We start from the raw sequence: 27,804 nt of genomic DNA, 5'->3' as shown, positions 1-27,804 counted from the left end.
CGGCCGAGTAGCGTGTGAGGAGTTCCACGCTGTTCGAGCCCCAGCTGACCACATATACTGCCCCAGAGGGGGAAAATGATTTGAAACTCATGGTCCTTAAAATGTGTAAAATTATGTATAATTAAGAAATAAATGTCAACAGTAACGTGTCAAACCCATACTGACAAGGTACTGGTAACTTATTTCGACAATGCCCTTCACGCGGTATGTATTTCACGTCAAAACTTACGGCTATGACTCCGACACAGGCCCGTTCGATTTTTGATTTTCATTTTTTTGTAACAACTTGCTTTACGTCGCACTGAAACAAATAGGTCTTATGGCGACGATAGAAAAGGGTTAGGAATAGAAAGGAAGCGGCCTTGATCTTCATTAAGGTACAGCCTAGCTCATTTTTTTCTTTCCTCTACCGGGCGACTTGGTCGTGCTGTTAGCGTCATGCAGCTGTGAGCTTGCATCCGGGAGGTAGTGGATTCGAGCCCCACTGTCGGCAGCCCCGAAGATGGTTTTCCGTGCTTTCTCCGTGTTCACACCGGGCAAATGCTGGGGCTGTACCTTAATTAAGCTCAAGGCTTCCCACTCCTAGGCATTTCCTACCCCGTCGTCGCCATAAGACCTATCTGTGCCAGCGCGACGTAAAATAAATTGTAAAAAAAAGACACGTGTCCGCCTCTGTGGTGTAGTGGTTAGCGTGATTAGCTGCCAATCCCGAAGGCCCGGGTTCGATTCCCGGCTCTGCCACGAAACTTGAAAAATGGTACGAGGGCTGGAACGGGGTCTACTCAGCCTCGGGAGGTCAACTGAGTAGAGATGGGTTCGATTCCCACCTCAGCCAACCTGAAAGTGGTTTCCCACTTCTCCTCCAGGCAAATGTCGGGATGGTACCTAACTTAAGGCCTAGGCCGCTTCCTTCCCTCTTCCTTGTCTATCCCTTCCCATCTTTCCATCCCCCATCAAGGCCTCTGTTCCACATAGCAGGTGAGGCCACCTGGGCGCGGTACTGGGCATCCTCCCCAGTTGTATCCCCCGACCCAGAGTCTGAAGCTCCAGGACACTGCCCTTGAGGCGGTAGAGGTGGGATCCCATGCTGAGTCCGATGGAAGAACCAACTCTGGAGGGTAAGCAAATTAAGAAAGAAAGAAGGAAAGAATGAAAGAAAGAAAGAAAGAAAGAAAGAAAGAAAGAAAGAAAGAAAGAAAGATAGAAAGAAAAAATGTTTATTTTCTGTCACGTACGGTTCAAGCTCTTTATTTATTTTGATCCGCCCTTCTTCATTTTCCTCCACTTCTTCATACATCATTCTGAGTACGGTACGTTTCTTTTCTGCCTATTTAATAAGTCCTATCCTTGCTCGTCAGATACTCGTACTTACATTCTGCTCCGTTCATACTACTATACTTCTTACCGGGCGAGTTTGCCGTGTGGTTAGGGGCGCGCAGCTGTAGGCTTGCATCGGGGAGATAGTGGGTTCGACCCCCACTGTCGGCAGCCCTGAAGATGTTTTTCCGTCTTTTTCCCATTTTCACACCACTTCCATCCCACTCCTGGGCCTTTCCTATCCTATCGTCGCCATAAGATGTATCTGTGTCGATGCGACGTAAAACAAATTCTAAAAAAATCTATTTCTTATCAATGTTCATTTTTGATCTCGTTTATAACAATTAACTGCCTATGGAATGCATGATAAAACCTAATTTCTTCCGTCAATCTTATTTGATCAGGATCTTATTAAGGTTCCAAGATATCAGTGACTTTCTCAGACTGGCATAAGAAGTTACTTCCACGATGGAACTCGAACCCGCTTATCCTCCAGAAAATAAATGTAGCAACCAGTCCCATATTCAGGATAGAAAATGTAACCTCTAGAATCTGATCGTAATTGATTATATTTGCGTCATGTTATTTGGCAATCAATGTGTAAAACACCCAACTGTAGTTCTGTAGTTTATATTTCTTCCTATCAATTATACGAACATTATTATAAATTAATTTCTTCTCTTATTAATATGCTTACCCTCCAGAGTTGGTTTTTCCCTCGGACTCGGCGAGGGATCCCACCTCTACCGCCTCAAGGGCGGTGTCCTGGAGCTTCAGACTTTGGGTCGGGGGATACAACGGGGGAGGATGACCAGTACCTCACCCAGGCTGCCTCACCTGCTATGCTGAACAGGGGCCTTGCGGGAGGATGGGAAGATTTTAAGGGATAGACAAGGAAGAGGGAAGGAAGCGGCTGTGGCCTTAAGTTAGGTACCATCCCGTCATTTGCCTGGTGGAGAAGTGGGAAACCACGGAAAACCACTTCCAGGATGGCTGAGGTGGGAATCGAACCCACCTCTACTCAGTTTACCTCCCGAGACTGAGTGGACCCCGTTCCAGCCCTCGTACCACTTTTCAAATTTCGTGGCAGAGCCGGGAATCGAACCCGGACCTCCGGGGGTGGCAGCTAATCACACTAACCACTACACCACAGAGGCGGACTATACATTGATTTCACTTGACCATTTGGTGTGGTTATTTAGATAATATTACATGTATTATCATTTCATATTCTTCTTCTTCTTCTTCTTCTTCTACTACTACTACTACTACTACTACTACTACTACTACTACTACCACCACTTTTCCCACTATTTTGAACAATCTGTCGAGTCTTGCTGTCTAGGCCAAATTCTTGGAGAACTTGGGTTTGTGCGGTTAGGCAACACCTTAAACATCTGAATAGGGTGAAGTCTTGCGGAGACAAGATGAACTTTCAGAACACTGCATAATTTTTAAGCTTGGTAATAATAATAATTTCGTGTGGCTATTTCTAGCCGATTGCAGCCCTTGCAAGGCAGACCCTCCGATGAGGGTGGGCGGCATCTGCCATGTGTAGGTAACTGCGTGTTATTGTGGTGGAGGATAGAGTTATGTGTGGTGTGTGAGTTGCAGGGATGTTGGGGACAGCACAAACACCCAGCCCCCGGGCCATTGGAATTAACCAATGAAGGTTAAAATCCCCGACCCGGCCGGGAATCGAACCCGGGACCCTCTGAACCGAAGGCCAGTACGCTGACTATTCAGCCAACGAGTCGGACTTTAAGCTTGGTAATATGTGTCATTACTTTGGTTTGGGATACTACCTAAGGAATTTGAATGCTCAATCTTTGGTGGAGAATTGTATTAGTTAGCGGTTGGCACTCTCTGAGGGTTATTTCTTATATTCTTGAGTTGCCTCTACTGACCTTATTAAATCAACCAATCATAGGCCAGCTCACTGATCTTGGCCCCGCATTATCTATCTTGATTGGTGCATCGACACGTGAGGGTCTCCCTCACTTAAGAAGGCGGGTGAGCTGGGGCAAATTTAAGGTAGGTGGCTAATTTATCATAACATGTGAACTTAGTTGCGTGTGTTGACGGGAAGATACTATCGTTACTCTCTAGTATGTAACAGTAAGTTGTGCCGCGATTACTTGATTTTAATGTAGGGTTTCCCAAACTTAATTTAATCGTGTCAAATTTAGGTTTGTAGGTTTTCTTGCCACGAATGTAATCACCCGAGCAGGTGTCATGTCATAGGGAAGCACCAGTTTGGACCCTCGTTTCCCTTTTCCATTTTTGAGCTCTTGCGACTAAGCTTTCCAAATTTTACTTTCACCTTTGCTTTTTTCGGTTGTTAATTTCCCCTTTGCTTAGTCACAAGGTAGAATGGATTATCCACTGCGTTACCTGGCCTTCTGCCTCATTAGTTTTAATTGCGATCATATCATGAGATTGCTTTTTTCTAGGCCTTGTAATATGAGCTTTTGCTCAAATTTCTTCTGGATGCTTCTGATCCAAGTTTTGATTTTGTTGCGAGCGTAAATGGTGTAAAAGCTTGTAAGCTTTAAATATTTAGCTTTTCACTCTGGGTATGTATTAAGAAGGTGCCTCGATGTTGATACTAGGCCCCTAGGGTCTTGAATGTTTGGAGTTCGATCTCTCTGAGGAGTGTAAATTAAAATGTATCCATCAATTGGAAGCTCACTCTCTTCCTGGCTATATTATAAATCAAGGATTTATCTTACCATTGTAAATGCTAATAAGCCTTGAGAATTGGGAACTCATTCTCCCCAGTTATTAGCGAATCTCGAAAACTGGATTTGTAAATATTTTTTATATTTATCGCTGTTGAAAAACCTGATCTAAATATTCATGCCTGTTATCCGTTGTTATCTATTGTTGATCTCAGACTCGTTGTCTGAATGGTCAGCGTCACTGGCCTTCAATTCAGAGGGTCCCTGGTTCGATTCCCGGCCGGGTCGGGGATTTTAACCTTCATTGGTTAATTCCATTGGCCCGGAGGATGGGTGTTTGTCCTGTCCCTAACATCCCTGCAACTTACATACCACACGCAACACTATCCTCCACCACACTAACACGCAGTTACCTATTCATGGCAGATGCCACCCACCCTCATCGGTGGGTCTGCCTTTCAAGGGCTGGACTCGGCTAGAAATAACCACACGAAATTATTATATCCATTGTCAATTACTGTTTCTGTTCACTGTTGATGAAAGAAACAAAAGAAAGGAAAATATACGTTTAGGAAATTTATTTTTTTCTCCTGTGGTCATTTTGTCCAAGATCTTTGGCGCTTCCGCTTAAACCCCTCTCCTACCCTTGTTGGGTAAAACTTATTATTATTATTATTATTATTATTATTATTATTATTATTATTATTATTATTAATTTTTTTATTATTATTATTATTATTATTATTATTATTATTATTATTATTATTATTCCTAACAGAATCATATCAACCTTAACAGAGTCGAGTCTGTGTATCAATAATACTGCGTAAGGTGATAGTTCGAATGTGATAATTCAGAATGTTAACAAAAAGTTATATTTAATAATAATGCCTTAAGTACGAATGTGGATATGATTGGTATGGCAAACACTATGATGGAGCGTCGTATATAATATAATGCTCTTATATTTTTATTTCAGTAAGAGACAAACGATTTACGATGCTTCAGACTGATTTTCTGGCTTAATTAATTTGTTTGCAAAGAATCACTGAGTACATTATAAATAATTTTGAAATGAAGTACACGGAATTACATTTTATTATACTAAGTTTTGATTTGTATAATATAAAACTATGGTTACATCTTACTGCTTATTAAATATTCATGGTTAATGTGCTCAATTATATTTTTGTTAAAATATTTACTTCTTCCTGGTATATTAACAGTAGTATAAGGCCCTGAACAAATTGTATTTTGTTGATTACGTTGTTTTAAGCTCCTCCCCAAGCCAATATTTCATAGCTAAGAACACACTAAACCAAAGCGCAATAAGCCTGTGGTAAAATGTTTATGTTGGCTCTGTATTTTAAATGGTGAAATAACTAAGCAGTTCTTCTAGGGTTCTTTGTTAAAATGACAACTAGATTTTTCATTTCATGTTTGCGTCAGTGAATGATCCCAGATACTTAACATTACTTACTTTTAATTTTTGTAGTTCTTATATTTATTCTAAAATGCGGCTGTACGTTACATTTTTCTTGGAAAACACACACTACCGTTACAGCGTTAACACACCGATTTGCCTTCAAACTCAACAAAACTATTGATTCTCCCATTCAATATTAAAAATGTAGGTCCGTAACCGTTTAGTCATGATTAGTGTCACTGTATAAAATAATATTGCGAATTAATAACTGACATATATTTTGCAGTCAATATAAATACAAATTGAGCTCGTGAAAATTCATTTCTTCATTGAATATAAATAAAGTTTAAATCTGTAAGTTAAAGAGAAGAGCAAAATGCACGACAATCCGACAATCCGAATTCAACTGAGGACTCCGAGAAATTACCTGTTCCATGACTGTGAGAATGCTGAGAAGGAAGGACTTATGATTATGAAACATTCATAAGGCTATCATTTCCTGGAAGGTGTTATAGCTGGGAAATATCAAGTGTCAACACATTCACATCATTTTCCTATAACGCCTGGTACTCTACAGAAAGCAGGGATTAAAATGTACAGAGCTGTCACAATACTCGGTGTACTTTGAAAGCACACAGCACCTGAAAGAATATTCCGAAATATCAGACGGTGTAGCCTATGGAATGGCCGGGCTGAGTGGCTCAGACGGTTGAGGCGCTGGCCTTCTAACCCCAACTTGGCAGGTTCGATCCTGGCTCAGTCCGGTGGTATTTGAAGGTGCTCAAATACGACAGCCCCGTGTCGGTAGATTTACTGGCACGTAAAAGAACTCCCGCGGGACTAAATTCCGGCAACTCGGCGTCTCCGAAGACCTTAAAAAGTAGTGAGTGGGACGTAAAACAAATAGCATTATTATTATTAGTTTATGGAATGAGTAAAGCTAAAACTAAGAAGATAAAGAAGTGTATAATAATATTGTGACCGGGCGAGTTGGCCGTGCAGTTAGGGGCGCGCAGCTGAGAGCTCGCAACCGGGAGATAGTCGGTTCGAAGCTGTCGGCAGCCCAGAAGATGGTTTTTTCCCATTTTCACACAAGGCAAATGCTGGGGCTGTACCTTAGTTAAGGCCACGGCTGCTTCCTTCCCATTCCTAGGCCTTTCCTGTCCCATCATCGCCATAATATCTATCTTTGTCGGTGCGACGTAAAGCAAATAACAAGAAAAAGAAGAATAATATTGTTGGAATGCCAGGGGAAAAATTAACCATGTTATGTTACAAAATAATCCTAAACCTTTAGTTATTGCTAAATTTGGTTTAGTTAAATCTGCATTTAGAGGCTATACAGTAGAAAGTATATCCTGGGTGCCTCGTTGGACAGGCCTGTTGTAAAGGCTTCCACTCTCCGCTCTAAAGGGATGGCGTGACATTCTCTCTGCCTATAATTATTTTATTACAATTTGCTTTATGTCGCATCGACAGATAGGTCTTGTGGCGACGATGGGATAGGAAAGGGCTAGGACTGGAAAGGAAGTGGCCGTGGCCCTAATTAAGGTACAGCCCCAGCCAACATTTGTCTGGTGTGGTAATGGGAAACTACGGAATACCATCTTCAAGGGTCTGCTGACAGAGGGGCTCGAACCCACTATCTCTCGAATGCAAGCTCACAGCTGCGCGCCCCTAACCGCACGGCTAACTCGCTCGGTCTGGCGATAAGATTCGGTGTGGTTAAGGGTGTATTGACGGAGGAAGGAGATGGGTTGTTAAGGAACGAGCGAGCGAGCAAGTGGTTAGATCAACTCCTACCACCTTTGGAGCAGGGGGACCGACAGCCTATGTTAAGGCACTACTACTACTAAACGTTTTCATTCCTCCCCTGAAGGGGGAGGCGGGCCTCCTAGACGGTGACGCCGTCTCTCAGGCCAGGAGATTTGTTACGGTGAAGGAGATGTGCGGAGAAGGTGAGGGGGTGGGCGGCCGTGGCCTATACTACTAACTGTTCCGGCATTCGTCTTAGTGCAGGAGAATGGAAAACCACGGAAAACCATTCTCAGGACAGCCGACGGGTGGGGCCAGGCGTGAAGTCCAGCACTGTGCCCCAGGCCTGTTTCCCGAATGCAGAGGTGTAGAGCCACGTTAGAGCCGTGGACAACTTTCCTCTGCTTGGTTGGCCGGTCAGAGTATAGAGGGCTGTTGGACCGCGGGCAACCCGTGGCCTCTTAAGGGACGAAACCCAAGGGCCGAAACCCATTCTGCATCCACCGACGTTAGGGCACCACTGCAACGCCACTTTGAACCGTAATGCAGTGACAATGCTCTAGGGGAGATTAGTATATTCCCGTACCTGTCTTGACTTTGAGAATAAAATATTAAGTTTCCTCGAGCAAGATCGAGTTTTGTTGAATTGTTATTCTCAACTGGTGAAATGAAGTTAGAGTTCCTGAATTGGTACTTAACTTTTGAAACTTTCGGAAAACCAACTTCAGAGCTGCCGGCGGTGTGATTTGAGCTCACCGTCTCGCAAGTGCAAGCTTGCAGCTACTCGACCTGTTCCCTGTAGCTAACTCGCAGGATATTAATTATTAATAACACACGCTGCGCGATTGCGCTGCAGACAGACTTGGTATATCATTGATTGACTGACAACAAAGACGGAAGATTTCCTATGTCGGAAGATCCACATTCTTACCGTGGAAGTTCCTATTTGTCTGCTTGGTTGTCCCGAAGGCTTCTTTGCAATATGATTGCATGTTAGAAAACTTCATTTTTCTTCGTATTTCGTTTTGTTCTTGACGTAACTTTAAGTATTTCTACAATTCCTGGCACTGACAGATTGTATATACGAAACTTTATATTAAAGAGAAGAAGAATAAGTAAAAGGGTACATTTAATCGTTAAGCACACGTGCATGCTTTCTTAAACAACTGTTCACAAGAGAAAATATAACCACCGATGGAGAGGCTACGCGGTTTGGGGCACGTACAGTAACTTGGCTTGCAGGAGATGGTGGGCTAGAACCACACTGGTTTCACATTTTTACAGCGGGCATCCTAATCCTAATCCTTCCTAATCCTAGCTTTTTTCTATCCCACCGCCGCCATGAGCCCTGTCTGTGTCGGTGAGACGTAAAACAAATAGCATTTTTATTTAAACGTAAATAAATGAGATTATTACCAGTAACTTGATTTGATTATCACGATGTCCGGCTCAATGGCTAAATGGTTAGCGTGCTGACCTTTGGTCACAGGAGTCCCGGGTTCTATTCCAGGCATTTTAACCATAATTGGCTAATACCCCTGGCACGAGGACTGGGTTTATATGTCGTCTCCATCATCATTTCATCCTCATCACGACGTGCAGGTGGCCTAAGGGCGTCAAATCAAAAGACCTGCACCTGGCGAGCCTAAGTCCTCGGACACACCCCGGTACTAAAAGCCATACGCCATTTCATTTTCGTTATCATGATGATGGCCGGGCTGAGTGGCTAAGACGGTTAAGGCGCTGGCCATCTGACCCCACCTTGGCAGGTTCGATCCTGGCTCACCGTGTGAATTGGCCTTGCGGTTAAGGGCGCGCTGTGAGCTTGCATCGTGGAAGAGCCGGGAATCGAACCCATACCTCCGGCAGTTGCAGCTAATCATGCTAACAACTACACCACAGAGGCGGACGTTATTATTATTATTATTATTATTATTATTATTATTATTATTATTATTATTATTATTATTATTATTTTAAGAGGTAGAACATCTAATTCATCGGTCCGGACTTAATTTGAAGTCAGTTTCCTATAGGTCCTTCTGTGACGACAAAGACAAAAGAGAACGAATTTACAGTTGTTTACACATACGTATACGAAAATGAACCACGTTACTCGAAAGTTGTCAGTGCACATGCCTTAGGATCGAGTGTGTCAGGCTCATTTTCTTCTAAGTAACAATATTCAATCACAAAATTATTTCCTTTCTTCTTGAACAGCTTAAATAATATACGTAGTAACTAGCAATACATACATACATTACACACATTATCATTATAGACTGTTATGCCTTTCAGCGTTCAGTCTGCAAGCTTCTATGAATTTACTAAAAGTCGCCACAATCCTCTATTTGCAACTAGTGTTGTGGCCTAATTTAGTTCTATACCTCTTCTCTTTAAACCGTTAGAAACCGAGTCTAACCATCGTCGTCCTGGTCTACCTCTACTTCTCTTACCCTCCATAGCAGAGTCCATTATTCTCCTAGGTAACCTATCCTCCTCCATTCGCCTCACATGACCCCACCACCGAAGCCGGTTTATGCGTACAGCTTCATCCATCGAGTTCATTCATAAATTAGCCTTTATCTCCTCATTTCGAGTACCAACCTGCCATTGTTCCCACCTATTTATACCAGCAATCATTCTTGCTGCTTTCATGACTGTTATTTCTAACTAATGAATAAGATATCCTGAGTCCACCCAGATTTCGCTCCCGTAGAGCGAAGTTGGTCTAAAAACAGACCAATGTAATGATAGTTTCGTCTGGGAGCTGACTTCCTTCTTACAGAATACTGTTGATCGCAACTGCGAGCTCACTGCATTAGCTTTACGACACCTTGATTCAATCTCACTTACTATATTACCATCCCGGGAGAACACACAACCTAAATACTTGAAATTATCGACTTGTTCTAGCTTTGTATCACCAATCTGACATTCAATTCTGTTGAATTCCTTACCTACTGACATCAATTTAGTCTTCGAGAGGCTAATTTTCAAATCATGCTCATTGCACCTATTCTCAAGTTCCAAGATATTAGAATGCAGGCTTTCGGCACAATCTGCCATTAAGACCAAGTCGTCAGCATAGGCCAGACTGCTTATTACATTTCCACCTAGCTGAATTCCTCCCTGCCATTTTATACCTTTCAGCAGATGATCCATGTAAACTACGAACAACAAATGTGAAAGATTACAGCCTTGTCTAACCCCTGTAAGTACCCTGAACCAAACACTCATCAATTCTCACTGAAGCCCAATTGCCAACATGAATACCTTTGATTGATTTTAATAATCTACCTTTAATTCCATAGTCCCCCGGTATGGCGAACATCTTTCCCTCGGTACCCTGTCATATGCTTTCTCTAGATCTACGAAACATAAACACAACTGCCTATTCCTCTCGTAGCATTTTTCAATTACCTGGCGCATACTGAAAATCTGATGCTGACAGCCTCTCTGTGGTCTGAAACCACACTGGGTTTCATCCAACTTCCTCTCAATGACTGATCGCACCCGCCCTTCCAAGATGCCAGTGAATACTTTGCCTGGTATACTAATCAATGAGATACCCCGATAGTTGTTGCAATCCTTCCTGTTCCCTTGCTTATAGATAGGTGCAATTACTACTTTTGTCCAATCTGACGGTACCTTACCAACACTCCATGCTAATTTTACTACTCTATGAAGCCATTTCATCCCTGCCCTCCCACTATACTTCACCATTTCAGGTCTAATTTCATCTATTCGTGCTGATTTATGACAATGGAGTTTATTTACCATCCTTTCTACTTCCTCAAGCATAATTTCACCAACATCATTTTCCTCCTCCCCATGAGCTTGGATCTTCACAACACCACCAGGATGATTTCCTTTTACATTGAGAAGATGTTCAAAATATTCCCTCCACCTCTCCAGTGATTCCCTGGGATCTATTATGAGTTCACCTGAATTACTCAAAACACTGTTCATTTCCTTTTTCCCTCCCTTCCTAATATTCTTTATTACTGTCCAGAAAGGTTTCCCTGCTACTTGACCTAGCCTTTCCAGGTTGTTACCAAAATCTTCCCATGACTTCTTTTTGGATTCCACAACTATTGGTTTCGCTCTGTTTCTTTCATCTACGTACCAATCCCTGTCTGCATCGGCCCTTGTTTGGAGCCATTTCTGGTAAGCCTTCTTTTTACGTTTACAGGCTGCTCTCACTTCATCATTCCACCAAGATGTTCGCCTTTTCCCATCTTTACACACAGTTGTTCCTAGGCATTCCCTTGCTGTTTCTACTACAGCATCCCTGTATGCCACCCATTCACTTTCTATATCCTGAACCTGCTTACTGTCTACTGTTCGAAACTTCTCACTTATCATATCCATGTACTTCTGTATAATTTCCTCGTCCTGGAGATTTTCTACCCTTCTTCGTTTGCAGACAGATTTCACTTTCTCTACCCTAGGCCTAGAGATACTTAGTTCACTACAGATCAGATAGTGGTCTGTATCATCGAAAAATCCGCGAAAAACTCGTACATTCCTAACAGATTTCCTGAATTCGAAGTCGGTTAAGATATAGTCTATTATGGATCTGGTACCCCTAGCCTCCCATGTGTAGTGGTGAATAGCCTTATGCTTGAAGAATGTATTCATAACAGCTAAACCCATACTAGCACAGAAGTCCAGCAAACGCTTCTCATTCCCATTAGCTTCCATATCTTCCCCACATTTACCAATCACCCTTTCGTATCCTTCAGTTCTATTCCCAACTCTCGCATTGAAATCGCCCATTAGCACTATTCTATCCTTGCTGTTGACCCTCACCACGATGTCACTCAATGCTTCATAAAACTTGTCAACTTCATCCTCATCTGCACCCTCACATGGTGAATACACGGACACAATTCTAGTCCTAATTCCTCCCACTGACAAATCTACCCACCTCATTCGCTCATTTACGTGCCTAACAGAAACTATGTTCCGTGCAATGGTATTCCTGATAAAGAGCCCTACCCCAGACTCTGGCCTTCCCTTTCTAACACCCGTCAAGTACACTTTATAATCTCCTATCTCTTCCTCGTTATCTCCCCTTACCCGAATATCACTTACTCCTAGCACATCCGAATGCATCCTCTTTGCTGACTCAGCCAGTTCTACTTTCTTCCTTCCATAAGCCCCATTAATATTGATAGCTCCCCATCGAATTCCATTTCGTTCGCCAAGTTGTTTCCAAGGAGTCCCTCGCCTGTCAAATGAGAGTGGGACTCCGTTACTCCCATAGGTCCGAGGCTTGCTTAAAATGTTCTGAGCACGGTAAATTCATGAAGCAGGATGCTACCCTACTTGCACATACAGTAGTCCAAGTGGGGATCTCTCCTTTAACGGGTTATGGACAAACGGTGAATTGTATAGTCCTAGCCGCCGGATCACAAGGAGGGGCATGACTCAAAATATGTCCGAGATGCCCACTCCCATTCCATAGCAACTGGTATCCCGACTCTCAGGAGCACTTACTAGGCCACTCAGCCGTTGCCCATGGTTCACGAACTAGGACGCGACTACAGTAACCCACAAACATTATAGAACTTCAAATCGTAACATAATGTTAATCACTAGCAATCAAACACTTTTCGTCATCTTACAAGAAAACTGAGCTCGATAGCTGTAGTCGCTTTAAGTGCGGCCAGTATCCAGTATGCGGGAGATGGTGGGTTCGAAACCCACTGTCGGCAGCCCTGGAGAAGTTTTTTCGTGGTTTCCTATTTTCACACCAGGCAAATGCTGGGGCGGTAACTTAATTAAGGCCACGACCGCTTCCTTTCCACTCCTAAGCCTTTGCTGTTCCATCGTCGCCAAAAGACCTATCTGTGTCAGTGTGACGTAAAACAACTTGTTGAAAAATATTACTAGAAAAGGAATGGAGAGCACAGTTAAACTGGGCCCGCCAGAAATAACATTTTACATTTGATTTACGTCGCACCGACAAAGATAGGTCCAATGGCGACGAGGGGATAGAAAAGGGCTATGAGTGGGAAACTTCCACGTCCATGGCCTTCATTAAGGTACAACACCGGCATTTGCCAGATAAGAACTAAAATATTCACAAGACAAGAGGTGCCATGGTCGACATATAACCCTATGAGCCAACTTTCATGATTCCCGTGTTCATCAGGGCACTAATCACTAGCCTGCGATGGTTCTGTATTTTAACTTTTAATTATTTATTCCTATGTATCTTGGTGCACTGATCCCAAAAATGACTTTAGTCCAGTTCCATAACGAAATAATATTTTGTAAATCGGAATGTGCCAAAAAAATATCACAAATATGAGACTTACGACATATCGAAATAGGTTTTTTTTTAACCTATTATTTTGTGGCTTATTATAATAAACAATATAATATAATATAGAAATAGATTACAGTATATATAATAGAAAATAGAACACTCACCATTTTAGTCGTCGTTGTGTCGACATCTCTTTGGACCAGCCATGCTTTGTATCAGGCTTTTCCGTGCATGTACACTTCTGGGATAATCTCAATGCAACATCCAGAAATAGTCCGCCGTCATTGCAGTATTCTATACGACTTGGTAACACTATGCTTTTCCATTTCTTTGATGTGCTGATGATATCTCTCACCCATCTCTTCACTAACCGCACCCAGATTTTCAGGAAAGTAGTCTACTGTAAATGCGCATGCAGGAAATGAACTTTCAAACTCATGGAACAGCTTAAATGTTGGTACTTCTGCAGCATTCTCTCAACGATATACACTGACTGACAGAGCAAATGCAACACCAAGAAGGAGTGGTTCGAAAGGGATGAAAGTTGGGGGAAAAACAGAGACGGCACGGACGAATAATTGATGTTTATTTCAAACCGATATGCAGGTTACACAATGCACACGGCATCGACTCAGTAGGATGTAGGACCACCGCGAACGGCGATGCACGCAGAAACACGTCGAGGTACAGAGTCAATAAGAGTGCGGATGGTGTCCTGAGGGATGGTTCTCCATTCACTGTCAACCATTTGCCACTTGGTCGTCCGTACGAGGCTGGGGCAGAGTTTGCAAACGGCGTCCAATGAGATCCCACACGTGTTCGATTGGTGAGAGATCCGGAGAGTACGCTGGCCACGGAAGCATCTGTACACCTCGTAGAGCCTGTTGGGAGATGCGAGCAGTGTGTGGGCGGGAATTATCCTGCTGAAACAGAGCATTGGGCAGCCCCTGAAGGTACGGGAATGCCACCGGCCGCAGCACATGCTGCACGTAGCGGTGGGCATTTAACGTGCCTTGAATACGCACTAGAGGTGACGTGGAATCATACGCAATAGCGCCCCAAACCATGATGCCGCGTTGTCTAGCGGTAGGGCGCTCCACAGTTACTGCCGGATTTGACCTTTCTCCACGCCGACGCCACACTCGTCTGCGGTGACTATCACTGACAGAACAGAAGCGTGACTCATCGGAGAACACGACGTTCCGCCATTCCCTCATCCAAGTCGCTCTAGCCCGGCACCATGCCAGGCGTGCACGTCTATGTTGTGGAGTCAATGGTAGTCTTCTGAGCGGACGCCGGGAGTGCAGGCCTCCTTCAACCAATCGACGGGAAATTGTTCTGGTCGATACTGGAACAGCCAGGGTGTCTTGCACATGCTGAAGAATGGCGGTTGACGTGGCGTGCGGGGCTGCCACCGCTTGGCGGCGGATGCGCCGATCCTCGCGTGCTGACGTCACTCGGGCTGCGCCTGGACCCCTCGCACGTGCCACATGTCCCTGCGCCAACCATCTTCGCCACAGGCGCTGCACCGTGGACACATCCCTATGGGTATCGGCTGCGATTTGACGAAGCGACCAACCTGCCCTTCTCAGCCCGATCACCATACCCCTCGTAAAGTCGTCTGTCTGCTGGAAATGCCTCCGTTGACGGCGGCCTGGCATTCTTAGCTATACACGTGTCCTGTGGCACACGACAACACGTTCTACAATGACTGTCGGCTGAGAAATCACGGTACGAAGTGGGCCATTTGCCAACGCCGTGTCCCATTTATCGTTCGCTACGTGCGCAGCACAGCGGCGCCTTTCACATCATGAGCATACCTCAGTGACGTCAGTCTACCCTGCAATTGGCATCAAGTTCTGACCACTCCTTCTTGGTGTTGCATTTGCTCTGTCAGTCAGTGTACTTGAAATTAGAATCCTTCGTGTTGCCCAGAAACTTGGTTACTACATCTTTTTTTTTTTGTTACTTGCTTTACGTCGCACCGACACAGATAGGTCTTATGGCGACAGTGGGACAAGGAAGGGCTAGGAATGGGAAGGATGTGGCCGTGGCCTTAATTAAGGTACAGCCCCAGCATTTGCCTGGTCTAAAATGGGAAACCACGGAAAACCATCTTCAGGGCTGCCGACAGTGAGGTTACAACCTACTATCTCCCGAATACTGGATACTGGCCGCACTTAAGCGACTGCAGCTATCGAGCTCGGTACTACATTTTAAAGGCGTTCCAGATATTCTTTTAACTTAAATTTCTTTTTCAAAATTTAGTTTTGCGGTTGACAAGGCTGGAAATTTGCTACAAATATACTAGAAAAATTACCATCTTTTGGTAAGGCTTCCACAAATTACTTCATGAAGCCTAACTTGAAGTATAAGGGTGGTAGGAGAACTTTCGTCGACTCGATGAGAGGTTTTGGGGGCACGTTTTTTACTCCAGGTTCCAATGATTTCCCTTGTCCCTGCTGCCCCCTCACACAAAAAAATTGTGTACCCACCTTGCTGTCCAAGAATCATCGATATTATTTTGAGATCACCACACATGAGCCACTTGCGGTCGTTGTACTTTATTTTCTGGAGAACAAATAGTAAATTGTCGTACTGTTCTTTTAAGTGTACAGAATGCCCTATGGGTATTAATGCATACCTGTTTGTATTGTGAAGTAGGACAATTTTGAGGCTTCGTTTCGACGAATCGATAATACTCTCCAATCAGTGCTTTCGTACGAAATGTCCAATGCGTTAAACATCATTGCAGAATACTAAGTCACCTTCTTCCGAAAAGTATGGGATACAATATTTTTCTCTGTACTTGTACCACGAAGCGCCAGCTGTGAGCAAATTCTTACCTTTAAGCCTTGAACCTAGCTATTCTGAAGCCTCTTTGGTCGGATATAAATCGCGAATCAAATCATTAAGTTCATCATCATCATCATCATCTGTTTACCCTCCAGGTTCGGTTTTTCCCTCGGACTCAGCGAGGGATCCCACCTCCACCGCCTCAACGGCAGTGTCCTGGAGCTCCAGACTCTTGGTCGGGGGATACAACTGGGGAGTATGACCAGCACCTCGCCCAGGCGGCCTCACCTGCTATGCTGAACAGGGGCCCTGTGGAGGGATGGGAAGATTGGAAGGGATAGGCAAGGAAGAGGGAAGGAAGCGGCCGTGGCCTTAAGTTAGGTACCATCCCGGCATTCGCCTGGAGGAGAAGTGGGAAACCACGGAAAACCACTTCTAGGATGGCTGAGGTGGGAATCGAATCCACCTCTACTCAGTTGACCTCCCGAGGCTGAGTGGACCCCGTTCCAGCCCTCGTACCACTTTTCAAATTTCGTGGCAGAGCTGGGAATCGAACCCGGGCCTCCGGGGGTGGCAGCTAATCACGCTAACCACTACACCACAGAGGCGGACATCATTAAGTTCACTTTGCGTAAATGGTTGTGGTTCAGAATTGCCAGGTTCGTAATCCTCTTCGTTATCTTCTGTTTCTTCACTTGATTCAATTTCGGAACCATCTACTTCAGGTAAATGTTTTGGTTGCATAGGCAGTGGTACATGTGGACCATGAGGGACAGGACGTATAAAGCCGATCGCAGATTTGGATAGACGATATTCTTACTATTCCATTACCGGCCGTAGCCGTGTTGAAACACCGGAACCCGTGAGATCTCTGAAGTTAAGCAACATTGGGCGTGGTCAAGATTTGGATGGGTTGCCACGCGCTGTTGGTGGGGTAAGGGAATGGAGGAGCGGAAAGGAACTGGCCACCCTACCGTACGTAAACTCCGGCTCAGACATACCTCTCCGGAGGTTCGGACCTGCCTTCGGGCAGAATACACCCTTACCTTACCTTGCATTGAAACCGTAATCACCAGTTGAACAAAAGTAACAATCATCAGTATGATTTTTTGACCCTCGCCAGATCATCGGAACGCCGAATCAGAAAACATGTTGTTCACTCTTTGACCATCCTCTCAGTCCTTCAACACATGTATAGCAAATATAGTGAGGTGCCCAAGTTTTGTCTTGATCTCCTAATTTTAAACCGTAATACGCGAGGTACACTTGCCACACGAATGATGTTATAGTCCTTTTTTTTCTTTGCCTTGACAACATTAACTGACCACAAATGTAACAAAAGGAATCTGCAGACGTTTTACAGTCTCTTGACGCCAAGTCGAACACTTAAAGTTAGCACCAATGGTTGTGCCAACATTGACAGTTGAGGTGCTCAAAACGTTTACGGATGAAAGTGCTGTCAGCTGCCGGCTAATGATGTGAACGACTTGTTATCATCGTAAATCTGACAGTACGTCTTATATTTTTTATTTCATTCGATATAGACCTTTGTCCGCCTGTTGCCATTTCATGATGGATGCAGTATTTTTGTATCCGTCTCTTGGTACAGGCCAGAGCAAAGTGTAGCTTCCACTGAAGTCCCAGTCTCATCCATGACTGTGACAATATGGAAGCTGCTGGGGTATGGGTGGTGCTGAGTAATGACATTTGGAGCACAACTAGTGTCTGAGTGTTATGAAAGGTGTTGCTTATAGGATCAGTGGTGCTACAGTAGCACCTTCTGGTCCAGTGAGGAAAGCAATGGCAAACTACCTCACTCCTCATCTTGCCTAGTACGCCTCATTTTGGTGCTGCCATTGGTTTTTGCGGTTTCCCTATAACTGCATAGCCTTTGGTGGTGCTGTTTGAGGATCCAACCAGCCTCTGGGCTGATGACCTAACAGACATAGACCTATGAAACTTTTGACTGATTGCAATTTGCAAAAAATTCTGATGCGATGGAGAAAAACTAAAGTAACAAAAAGAATCTGCAGACGTTTTACAGCCTCTTGACGCCATGTCGAACACTTAGTTAGCACCAATGGTTGTGCCAACATTGACAGTTGAGGTGCTCAAAACGTTTAAGGATGAAAGTGCTGTCATATGCCGGCTAATGATTCAGCACACAAAAATACATAGGAGTCCATTAACAATACTTTAAAAACATAATACAACCGAAAAATGCAGCCCCATAATCATTGCTTAATAGACAAGTTGCAACGCAAGCACCTCACGCAGTAGATCTAATTAAGGCATGTTTGTATTTATCCTTCGTAAGAGTAACATGATCCGCTTCTGTTGTGTAGTGGTTAGTGTGATTAGCTGGCAACCCCAGAGGCCCGGGTTCGATTCCCAACTCTGCCATGAAATTTGAGTGGTACTAGGACTGAAGCGGGGTCCACTCAGCCTCGGGAGGTCAACTGAATAGAGGGGGTTCAATTCCCATCTCAGCCATCCTCGAAGTGGCTTTCCGTGGTTTCCCACTTCTCCTCCAGTGAAATGCCGAGATGGTACCTAACTTAAGGCCACGGCCGCTTCCTTCCCCCTTCCTTATCTATCCCTTCCACTCTTCCCGTCCCCCGATAAGGCCCCTGTTCACCATAGCAGGTGAGGCCGCCTGGGCGAGGTACTGGTCATCCTTCCCACTTGTATCCCAACCATATGTCTCACGATCCAGGACACTGCCCTTGAGGCGGTAGAGGTAGGATCCCTCGCTGAGTCCGGGGTAAAACCAACCCTGGAGGGTAAACAGATCAAATGAATAATAATAATAATAATAATAATAATAATAATAATAAATAAGAGAAGGGAAGCCACCGTAGCTCAGGCGGCAACACGTCGGCCTCTCACCACTGGGTTCCGTGGTTCAAACTCCGGTCACTCCATGTGAGATTTATGCTTGACAAAGCGGAGGCGGGACAGGTTTTTCTCCGGGTACTCTGGTTTTCCCTGTCATCCTTCATTCCAGCAACACCCTCCAATATCTTTCCATTTCGTCTATCAGTCATTAATCATTGCTCCAGAGGAGTGCGACAGGTTTCGGCTGCCGGCACAATTTCTATCCTATTCGACGCTTGGAAATGTAAAAAATTCCAGCCATCAACATCATGGACGAAGACAGAATTCCATATAATATAGTTTCTAGAAAAAAGAAATAATAACACACCAAGAACAGAAGAAAGCTACCCAAGAAGAGGCTGATTGTTACTGGCAACAAGCGGACACATTTGTTCAGGGAATACGATGGTGAACTGGTGAGCGTATCTGAGGACTGTCTGTTCAAAAGATGCTATTTCCACTTTAAGAAAGTTGTGAGAAAAGCGCAAGAAACGTAAAGAAAATGGCACATGGAACGTACCCATGATCGGATTTGCTCATGGAAATCAATCATATTCAACTACCGTAATAATAATAATAATAATAATAATAATAATAATAATAATAATAATAATAATAATAATAATAATAATAATAATAATAATCATAATAATAATGTTTTATTTATTCTGGCAAAGTTTGGGATGTACTCCCTTTCTTACACTTAACCAATCTTAACATAGAACACTGTTAATAATAACGACTGGTGACAATAATAACAGTATTAGTATTAATAAAATAACCAAACGTAATAATATTAAAGAGGAACCATATCATACATAAAAAAATCTATATAAAATCTATATGATACACATTGTACGTAGAGTACTGTACACTAAAAATACGTGAATAATAAGTGTGGTTCTAGATATACTACTTGTCCGACTCATTGGTTGAATGGTCAGCATTGAAGCTCCCAGGTCCCGGGTTCGATTCCGAGCTGGGTCGGGGATTTTAATCGCCTCTGATTAATTCTTCTGGCCCGGGGACTGGGTAGTTGTGTTTGTCCCAACACTTTCCTCTTCATATTCACACATCACACTATACTACCAATCACCACAGAAACACGCGATAGTGATTACATCCCTCCCGATAGGGTTGGCGTCAGGAAGGGCATCCGGCCGCAAAACAGGGCCAAATCCCCATGTGCGACACAGTTCGCACCCGCGACCCCACGGGTATAGACAAAACGGTAGTAAACGAAGAAGAAGCAGTACTAGACATAGTACTTAAAAGAAGAGAACAATTTGTAAGAAGAAACTGATCTGTGAAAGGAAGAGGAAGTAGGAGGAGGTGTTTTCAGTTCAAAACTTGATAATTCATGCATGCTTACCTAGTATTTCGACACAGGTATGTTTAAAAGCTGAGCTGCTTTACATGCTTCTGACATCCACTAGTAAGAGATTCCATTGTCGGGCTGCGGTACTGGTGAATGATTTCGCATAGATTGTTGTTCTATGTACAGGAAGGGATAAACGCATGGTGCTGCAGGATCGGGCATTTTTGTTGTTATGGTCTGTGGAGAGGAGTTTGGTGCGAACCCGGAGATAAGCTGGTTGAGAAGTTTTAAGTATGTTATGCAAAAAGTAAAGAGTATGAAGTGTGCGTCTTTCGTGCAGGCGATGCCAACCGAGCCGCGTGTACAACGGGGTGACTTGGTCAGTGTAACGAAGCCTACAGATAAATCTTACAGAAGCATTCTGAGGACACTGTAATTTCCTTCCCCATTCTACTCCTTAGGTTGTTTTAAACTATAGCGCAATAATCAAAAAGAGGTAATGCGAGTGATTCAACAGGAATTTTCTTTAGCATAAAAGGGAGAGTGAATTTGAGTTTACCGAGACAGTGTAGCGTTCCGTATATTTTTCTATATACAGATATAGTTTGTGCAGACCAGGACAGATGTTCGTCAAATATTATACCAAGATTCTTTACGTTTTGGCTATACTGTATGTCGACGAAATACTGATTTACTTTTTGGAAGTGGAAATAGCACCTTTTGAACAGACATTCGTCAATTAAGCACCACAGAAATAACTAATATGGATGAATCACAATTTGATAAATAAATGCGATCTGGTAGGAGTTTGAAACGGTGAGGGGGACATTACTAATAGTATATTTTTCGATACTAACTAGAAGGAAATGGACAGATGATAGACTGACTTATTTTAAAACCTGGAGCAGATTTCTCAACATAGATCTCAATTACAAAGAATTATGAAAATTCACGGCCTGTTTCCAGTCATTCAACCGGGCCAGGAATTAAATGAACAAAGCCTCCATCTAGCGGCGAGGATAGGAATTGTGCCTGCTGCCGAAGCCTATCGCACTCCTCTGAGGCAATGATTAATGACTGACATGAAATGAAATACTGGAGAGTGTTGCTGGAATGAAAGACTATAGGGTAAACCACAGTATCCGGAGAAAAACCTGTTCCATCTCCGCTTTGTCCAGCACAAATCTCACGTAGAGTGACCTTAATTTAAACGACGGAACCTAGCGGTGAGAGGCCGGCGCGCTGTCCCCTGGGCCACTGAGGCACTATAAACATTGATATATTACAGAAAATAATATAGAAAAGAGGAACGCCGAATACATAGAAGCACGGTACCCTGCTCGCGGTTGATGACCGCGCTGTTCCCAGGCAGTAAAATGAAACAGAAGCTTCATCATGATGTGTATCGTTTGTTGTTGAATGTTTCCCCCTCAGCTGTGTCGCGCCGCTACCGGTGAGTCACGACAGGATATGAGGGTGAATCTATCACCTCGCTATTCGGACTTTAAGCTCCGGCCATTCCAAAAACCGATAACATCTTAGCTTCGTGGAAGGATTTACTATAACCTCAGGCAGAGGCGCGTAGTGGTTTGTGAATGGGGCTTAAGACACCTTAACCACACGGTTGTGTAAACAAAACGTCTTTATCATCAACTGACGGTATACACAGCCGTGTCCCCCAATTAAAATTATTGCATCAAATTGATTTTCCCGTACAAAGATTTTCTCCCCAACAATATAAGCTATGAATTTGAAGTCGGGCTGCACGCTGACGAATTAAGCGAATATAAGTAGTGATATATAAATAGTGGCACTTCACATGGCCGGAGAGAATGTTTCAGATGGTAGGGGCACCAGTCATCTGAGTCTTAAGTTGGCGGGTTCGATCCCGGCTCGGTCCGGTGGTATTTGAAGGTGCTCAAATTCGCCAGCCTCATGTCCTTCGAGGACTCATGTATTAGATTTATATTTTAAATTACAGTAAATGTTCTACTCACATCTCTCTCTATTATAAAATAATTTCCTGGTTAAAAATCGACAAACTGCGATATCTTCACATTGCAACTGCCGTATTTCGTCTGTTGAACGAATCAAAACCCCATTATCTATCCTCACAGTGTAATCTCCTCTCTATCTCTCATGAACATAACGCATGAGTGACTTCTACACTCTCAATAACTATGTATCGTTCAACAACATATTATAACCGCTCCTTTCAAGTGTCTTGTGCAAGGCTATGGCATTCCCTTCTAGTTAATGTTAGGAATTGCACCTCTTTACACCTCTTTAGCCTCTTCTAAGTTGTCTTGCCGAGATTACCTATTAAATATATAACCAGCGTGTGTGAATGTAATTATGAATGGAATTTTTGATTAATTGTCATATTTTCCGAAGTTCATATTCATTATTATGTAGGTAAGTGGGCACCAACTTCGCCAAAAATGAAGCATGAAATAAATACATTAAATAAATAACTTAAAGTAACAATATGTTCTGTATCTTTTATTTAATCCATTACTTCTTTAACCTTCAAATCACCGGGCGAGTTGGCCGTGCGTTAGGGGCGTGCAGCTGTGAGCTTGCATCCGGGAGATAGTGGGTTCGAACCCCACTGTCGGCAGCCCTGAAGATGGTTTTCCGTGGTTTCCCATTTTCACACCAGGCCAATGCTGGGGCTGTACTTTAATTAAGGCCAAGGCCGCTTCCTTCCCACTCCTAGCTCTTTCCTATCCCATCGTCACCATAAGACCTGTCTGTGTCGGTGCGACATAAAGCCAATTGTAAAAAACAAAAAATCCCCAAATCTCTCTACACCCGTAAACGTTTTGAAGTCATTTCATTTCTTGATCTAGATATTGCTATTACGAAAGCAAACAAGCTTGTAGTTTTGGTTTGTTATGTTGTGATCATAGCCAGGATTCAATTTCAGGAATTAATTATCCATTGGACGGGATTCGAGAAGCCAACGGCAATGTTGCTCGCCTATCAAGCCATTGTTGGTATTTCACTAGAAGCACTACAACACTAAGGTATCCGAGAATTTTACATAGGCCTACGCATTATAAAGAAATACCCCCATAAGCGTGTATTTACTTTTCAAAATAACAATCATCACCACGAATTACCATCACAAGCGTACTAATAATATTAAGCCTATTATTATTATTATTATTATTATTATTATTATTATTATTATTATTATTATTATTATTATTATTATTATTAATATTATTATTATTATTAATTCGGGATCCATGGCTAAGTGGTTAGTGTGCTGGCCTTTGGTCAAAGTGGTCCCGGTTTCGATTCCTGGCAGGGTCGGGAATTGTAACCCTAACTGGTTAATTTCCCTGGCACGGGGACTGGGTGTATGTTACCGTCTTCATCATCATTTCATCCTCAACACAACACACGGGCGTCAAATCGAAAGACCTGTACCAGGCCTCTCCGGAGGCCACACGCCATTATTATTATTATTATTATTATTATTATTATTATTATTATTATTATTATTATTATTATTATGAGCAGTTTCCCGCTGGCTCCGCCCGCAACGTACAAAGTATGGTGTTGTTCGTTACTATCCTCACGGATGTATTTGCAAAGTTTCGAGTTAATGAAATAAAGCACATGATCTGCTGTTGTAATAGAATGTAATATTATGTCAACAAAACACTTGAAAATACATCACACACAAGGAAATTGAATTAAACGTTCCTTGGAACAACATTACGCGCCGAACTGTTAAAAAAGTCCTTCAAAGATCTTCGTCATGGAGACAAAAACTAAAACGACCCAAACGAACTGCGTACCTCAATTAGAACGAAATATATGATTGCTTCAATGAGAAAAAAATGTTGAAGAATTGAGACATTAAATTGAACGTGCACTCATAACTTTACTCAGAATAAACCAATTTGAATAGTTAAGAGCTGGAATGAAAGAGCTTGATCTACTGAGTGTTCTTTAGCTAAAATGAACTCCGTACCTCAATTAGAACCAAAGACATGATTGCTTCAAAGAGACAAAAACTTGAAAAATTCAAATAATTTGAGGAAGGCGGAAGTTAAGTGATTTATAGTAGGCTACCCGACGACAAATCTGTGCATGTACACCTTTCAGTTAAAAAAGAAGGAAATCTACTGGATAGAATGGCCGGACTGACTGACTTCAGTTTTCATAAATTTTTAATATATAGATCACTGAAAGTGATCAATAAAATGCCTTTAAATTTATGGGAAAGGACTATAAAATAAGTAAAAACACTTCAAAATATTTGACTAAACTGTATTCTGGTTACTGTGTAACAAAGGTTCTACAAGTAATATACCCCTGTTATATTCACTACACAGGTCCTGTTTTTATATAAATAACGATTTAATAATTTACTTAGAAGTGTGTATATATATATATATATATAAATTTGGACATAATGATTCGCTGGATGTAGTGCTAGCACTTTGCTCTTCGCACTCGTTACCACTTTCTGATGCTTTACAACAAACCACCTTTCCGCGCTCAGTTTAAACACTACACAATTTACAAAATAAAAAACGCACATCTGTTGTAAAGTCCGGCTACATGGCTAAATGATTAGCGTGCTGGCCTTTGGCCACAGGGGTCCCGGGTTCGATTCCTGGCAGGGTCGTAAATTTTAACCATAATTGGTTAATTCCGCTGGGTGTATGTGTCGTCTTCATCATCATTTCATCTTCATCACGACGCGCGGGTCGCCTACGGGAGTCAAATCAAAAGAGCTGCATCCGGCGAGCCGAACTTGTCCTTGGGCACTCCCGGCACTAAAAGCCATACGCCATTTCATTTCATCTGTTGTAAACACGTCTTTTCCAAATTCATTCACTAGCTGAATTAAAAAGTACACTTTGTGATGGTACTTTCGGCATTTTTCTTGCACAGAACTACTAGGAAGGATAATTCTGTACTGAAGTGGAAAGTTAACTGTTGTTTCTAATGCCTTCTCGTTTTCATGTGGGGGTGAATGACTGGGTGTAGAGGCGGTTTCGAAGACTGGTGCATTCCATTTGCTTAGGAAATACTGTCTCCTAATTACCAGAGTTCTGTATTGTGTTCCTGCCATAATCTTGGAAACACAAGACTCACAGGTATAAATCCTTTCCTCACCTTTTCTTGGTCACCAGCAACTGTTGGTTAGTTTACTTGGTTATGAAAGATATTTAGCAAATTTAACCATATATAAGAAATATTTAGGCCTATATATTTTTATGTTGTCAGCTGTGAACTTTTATCAGTCTGACAATAAGGAATACATGCATAAATAAAAAATAATGATCTAAGCATTCTTCAAAATGCTATATATTGACCTAAAACCTTCTGGAAAGTTGAAGAAATGACTGAACTTCGCAAAAGGAATTTCTGTACTACTGAGCAACGTCCTAATCCAAAGGGAAAAAACAAGATGGCATTTCAAAGACATCCGCCCCCTAATTATTATTATTATTATTATTATTATTATTATTATCATCTGTTCTGGGCCCTGTTTCATAAAACACCTTTTACTAATATGATTAGTAAGAAACCAATAATATTAACTAATAATAGACTATTATTATGTTTCATGGAGTTATTAGCTAATAATATTTATAATTAGTTTATGAATAAAAATTATTAGTATATATTCCTAATAATATTAGAAAATTGTTTCACAGACAACATGACTAATAAAAGTTACTCATATTATTGGGATTATTTCCATATTATTAGGGAAACCAAAGTTAGGGGTGTTTTAATATTTTGGTATAACATCGTGAAGAACAGCGAAATGGTCAACTCTGATTCAAATAGTGATGAGGAACGAGTGTAAGTATTCACAGTTCAATAAATGTTTTTTTTTTTTTTTTTGCTAGGGGCTTTACGTCGCACCGACACAGATAGGTCTTCTGGCGACGATGGGATAGGAAAGGCCTAGGAGTTGGAAGGAAGCGGCCGTGGCCTTAATTAAGGTACAGCCCCAGCATTTGCCTGGTGTGAAAATGGGAAACCACGGAATACCATTTTCAGGGCTGCCGATAGTGGGATTCGAACCCCGGATGCAAGCTCACAGCCGCGCGCCTCTACACGCACGGCCAACTCGCCCGGTCAATAAATGTTAGGCCAAACACAGCCTGTACTGGTATGGAACAAACATATGAATACAATGAGAGATTTAGATTAGATTACAGAACTTTTGAGTATTTGGTTAATAGGATTGGTAATAGAATGTTCCACTGCAAGGAATGAAGCATAACCTCAAAACAGCAGCTTCACATTGCACTCCACGAGTTGGTAGTGATACACAGTATCATTGTGTTTCCCTAGTGCAGTTCTGCTCGGAGACTCCAGCTATCCTTTAAAATCTTGGCTTATACCACCAGTAAACCAAACCAAAAGGGCGATGTTGATTGTTGTTTTAAGAGGAAGTACAACTAGGCAACCATCCTCTATATAACACTAATTAGATAGTAAAATGGAAGGGATCCGACACTTCGAAAGATGAAGGTATCGTCCAAAGAAAGAGAAGGGCCACGAAGGGCGAGAAAATGACTCTCTTAGGCCTCGTAACCTAATACCGTCAGGGTCGTAAAAGATCAAGGGAGGTCGGATAGGATAGATGAAGGTGAGGAACCTGGCACAAGTAAGTGGAATCATGCCAGACTCAGCTCAGGGCCCCGTGGTCGCCAACCCACTCTTCCAAGTTGAGAGCCCCCGAGACACCTTTTAGTTGCCACTTACGACAGGCAGGGGATACCGTGGATGTTATTATACCGCCCCCACCCTCAGGGGGTAGTAAACCAAGATTTTGCTAGTGCATCTCAACAGAGCACATAAAATAAAAAGTAAAAAGAACAAGAAGTATGCTTCTTTGTTTCACTATTGCTGATCTCTTATTTGAGAGCTCTAACCTGGCTTGAATTCGGTTACTTGCTAGAGATACATCATCTTTTTTTCAGCGTGAATTATGCTAGTTATTTCATAATGTTATAAGTTTTACGTCTCAAGAACTACTTTTATGATTTTCGGAGACCTCGAGATGCCTGATTTTTTCCCGGAGGAGTACTTTTACACGGAGGTAAATACCACCGGACTAAGCTGGGATCGAAGCTGCTATCTTGTGCTCAGAAAGTCAGAATTGTATCATATGAAGTTCGCAGCCCAAACCCCAAGTCGTTGTTCCATTAATTATTTTACAGTGCATAGTACACAAAATCATCTTCAGTATAATTTATAATATAGGCTTACTTAATGTTCTTATGTAGATGACATATGGAGCTAACGGGATTTTTCTTTTTATGTACATAAATCCGAAATCCCTCAGCTGGCCCCGTGGCGTAGGGGA

Source organism: Anabrus simplex, chromosome 1, assembly GCF_040414725.1.
Source record: "Anabrus simplex isolate iqAnaSimp1 chromosome 1, ASM4041472v1, whole genome shotgun sequence".
NCBI classification, from domain to species: Eukaryota; Metazoa; Arthropoda; class Insecta; order Orthoptera; family Tettigoniidae; genus Anabrus; species Anabrus simplex.
This window is presented reverse-complemented; position numbering follows the sequence as displayed.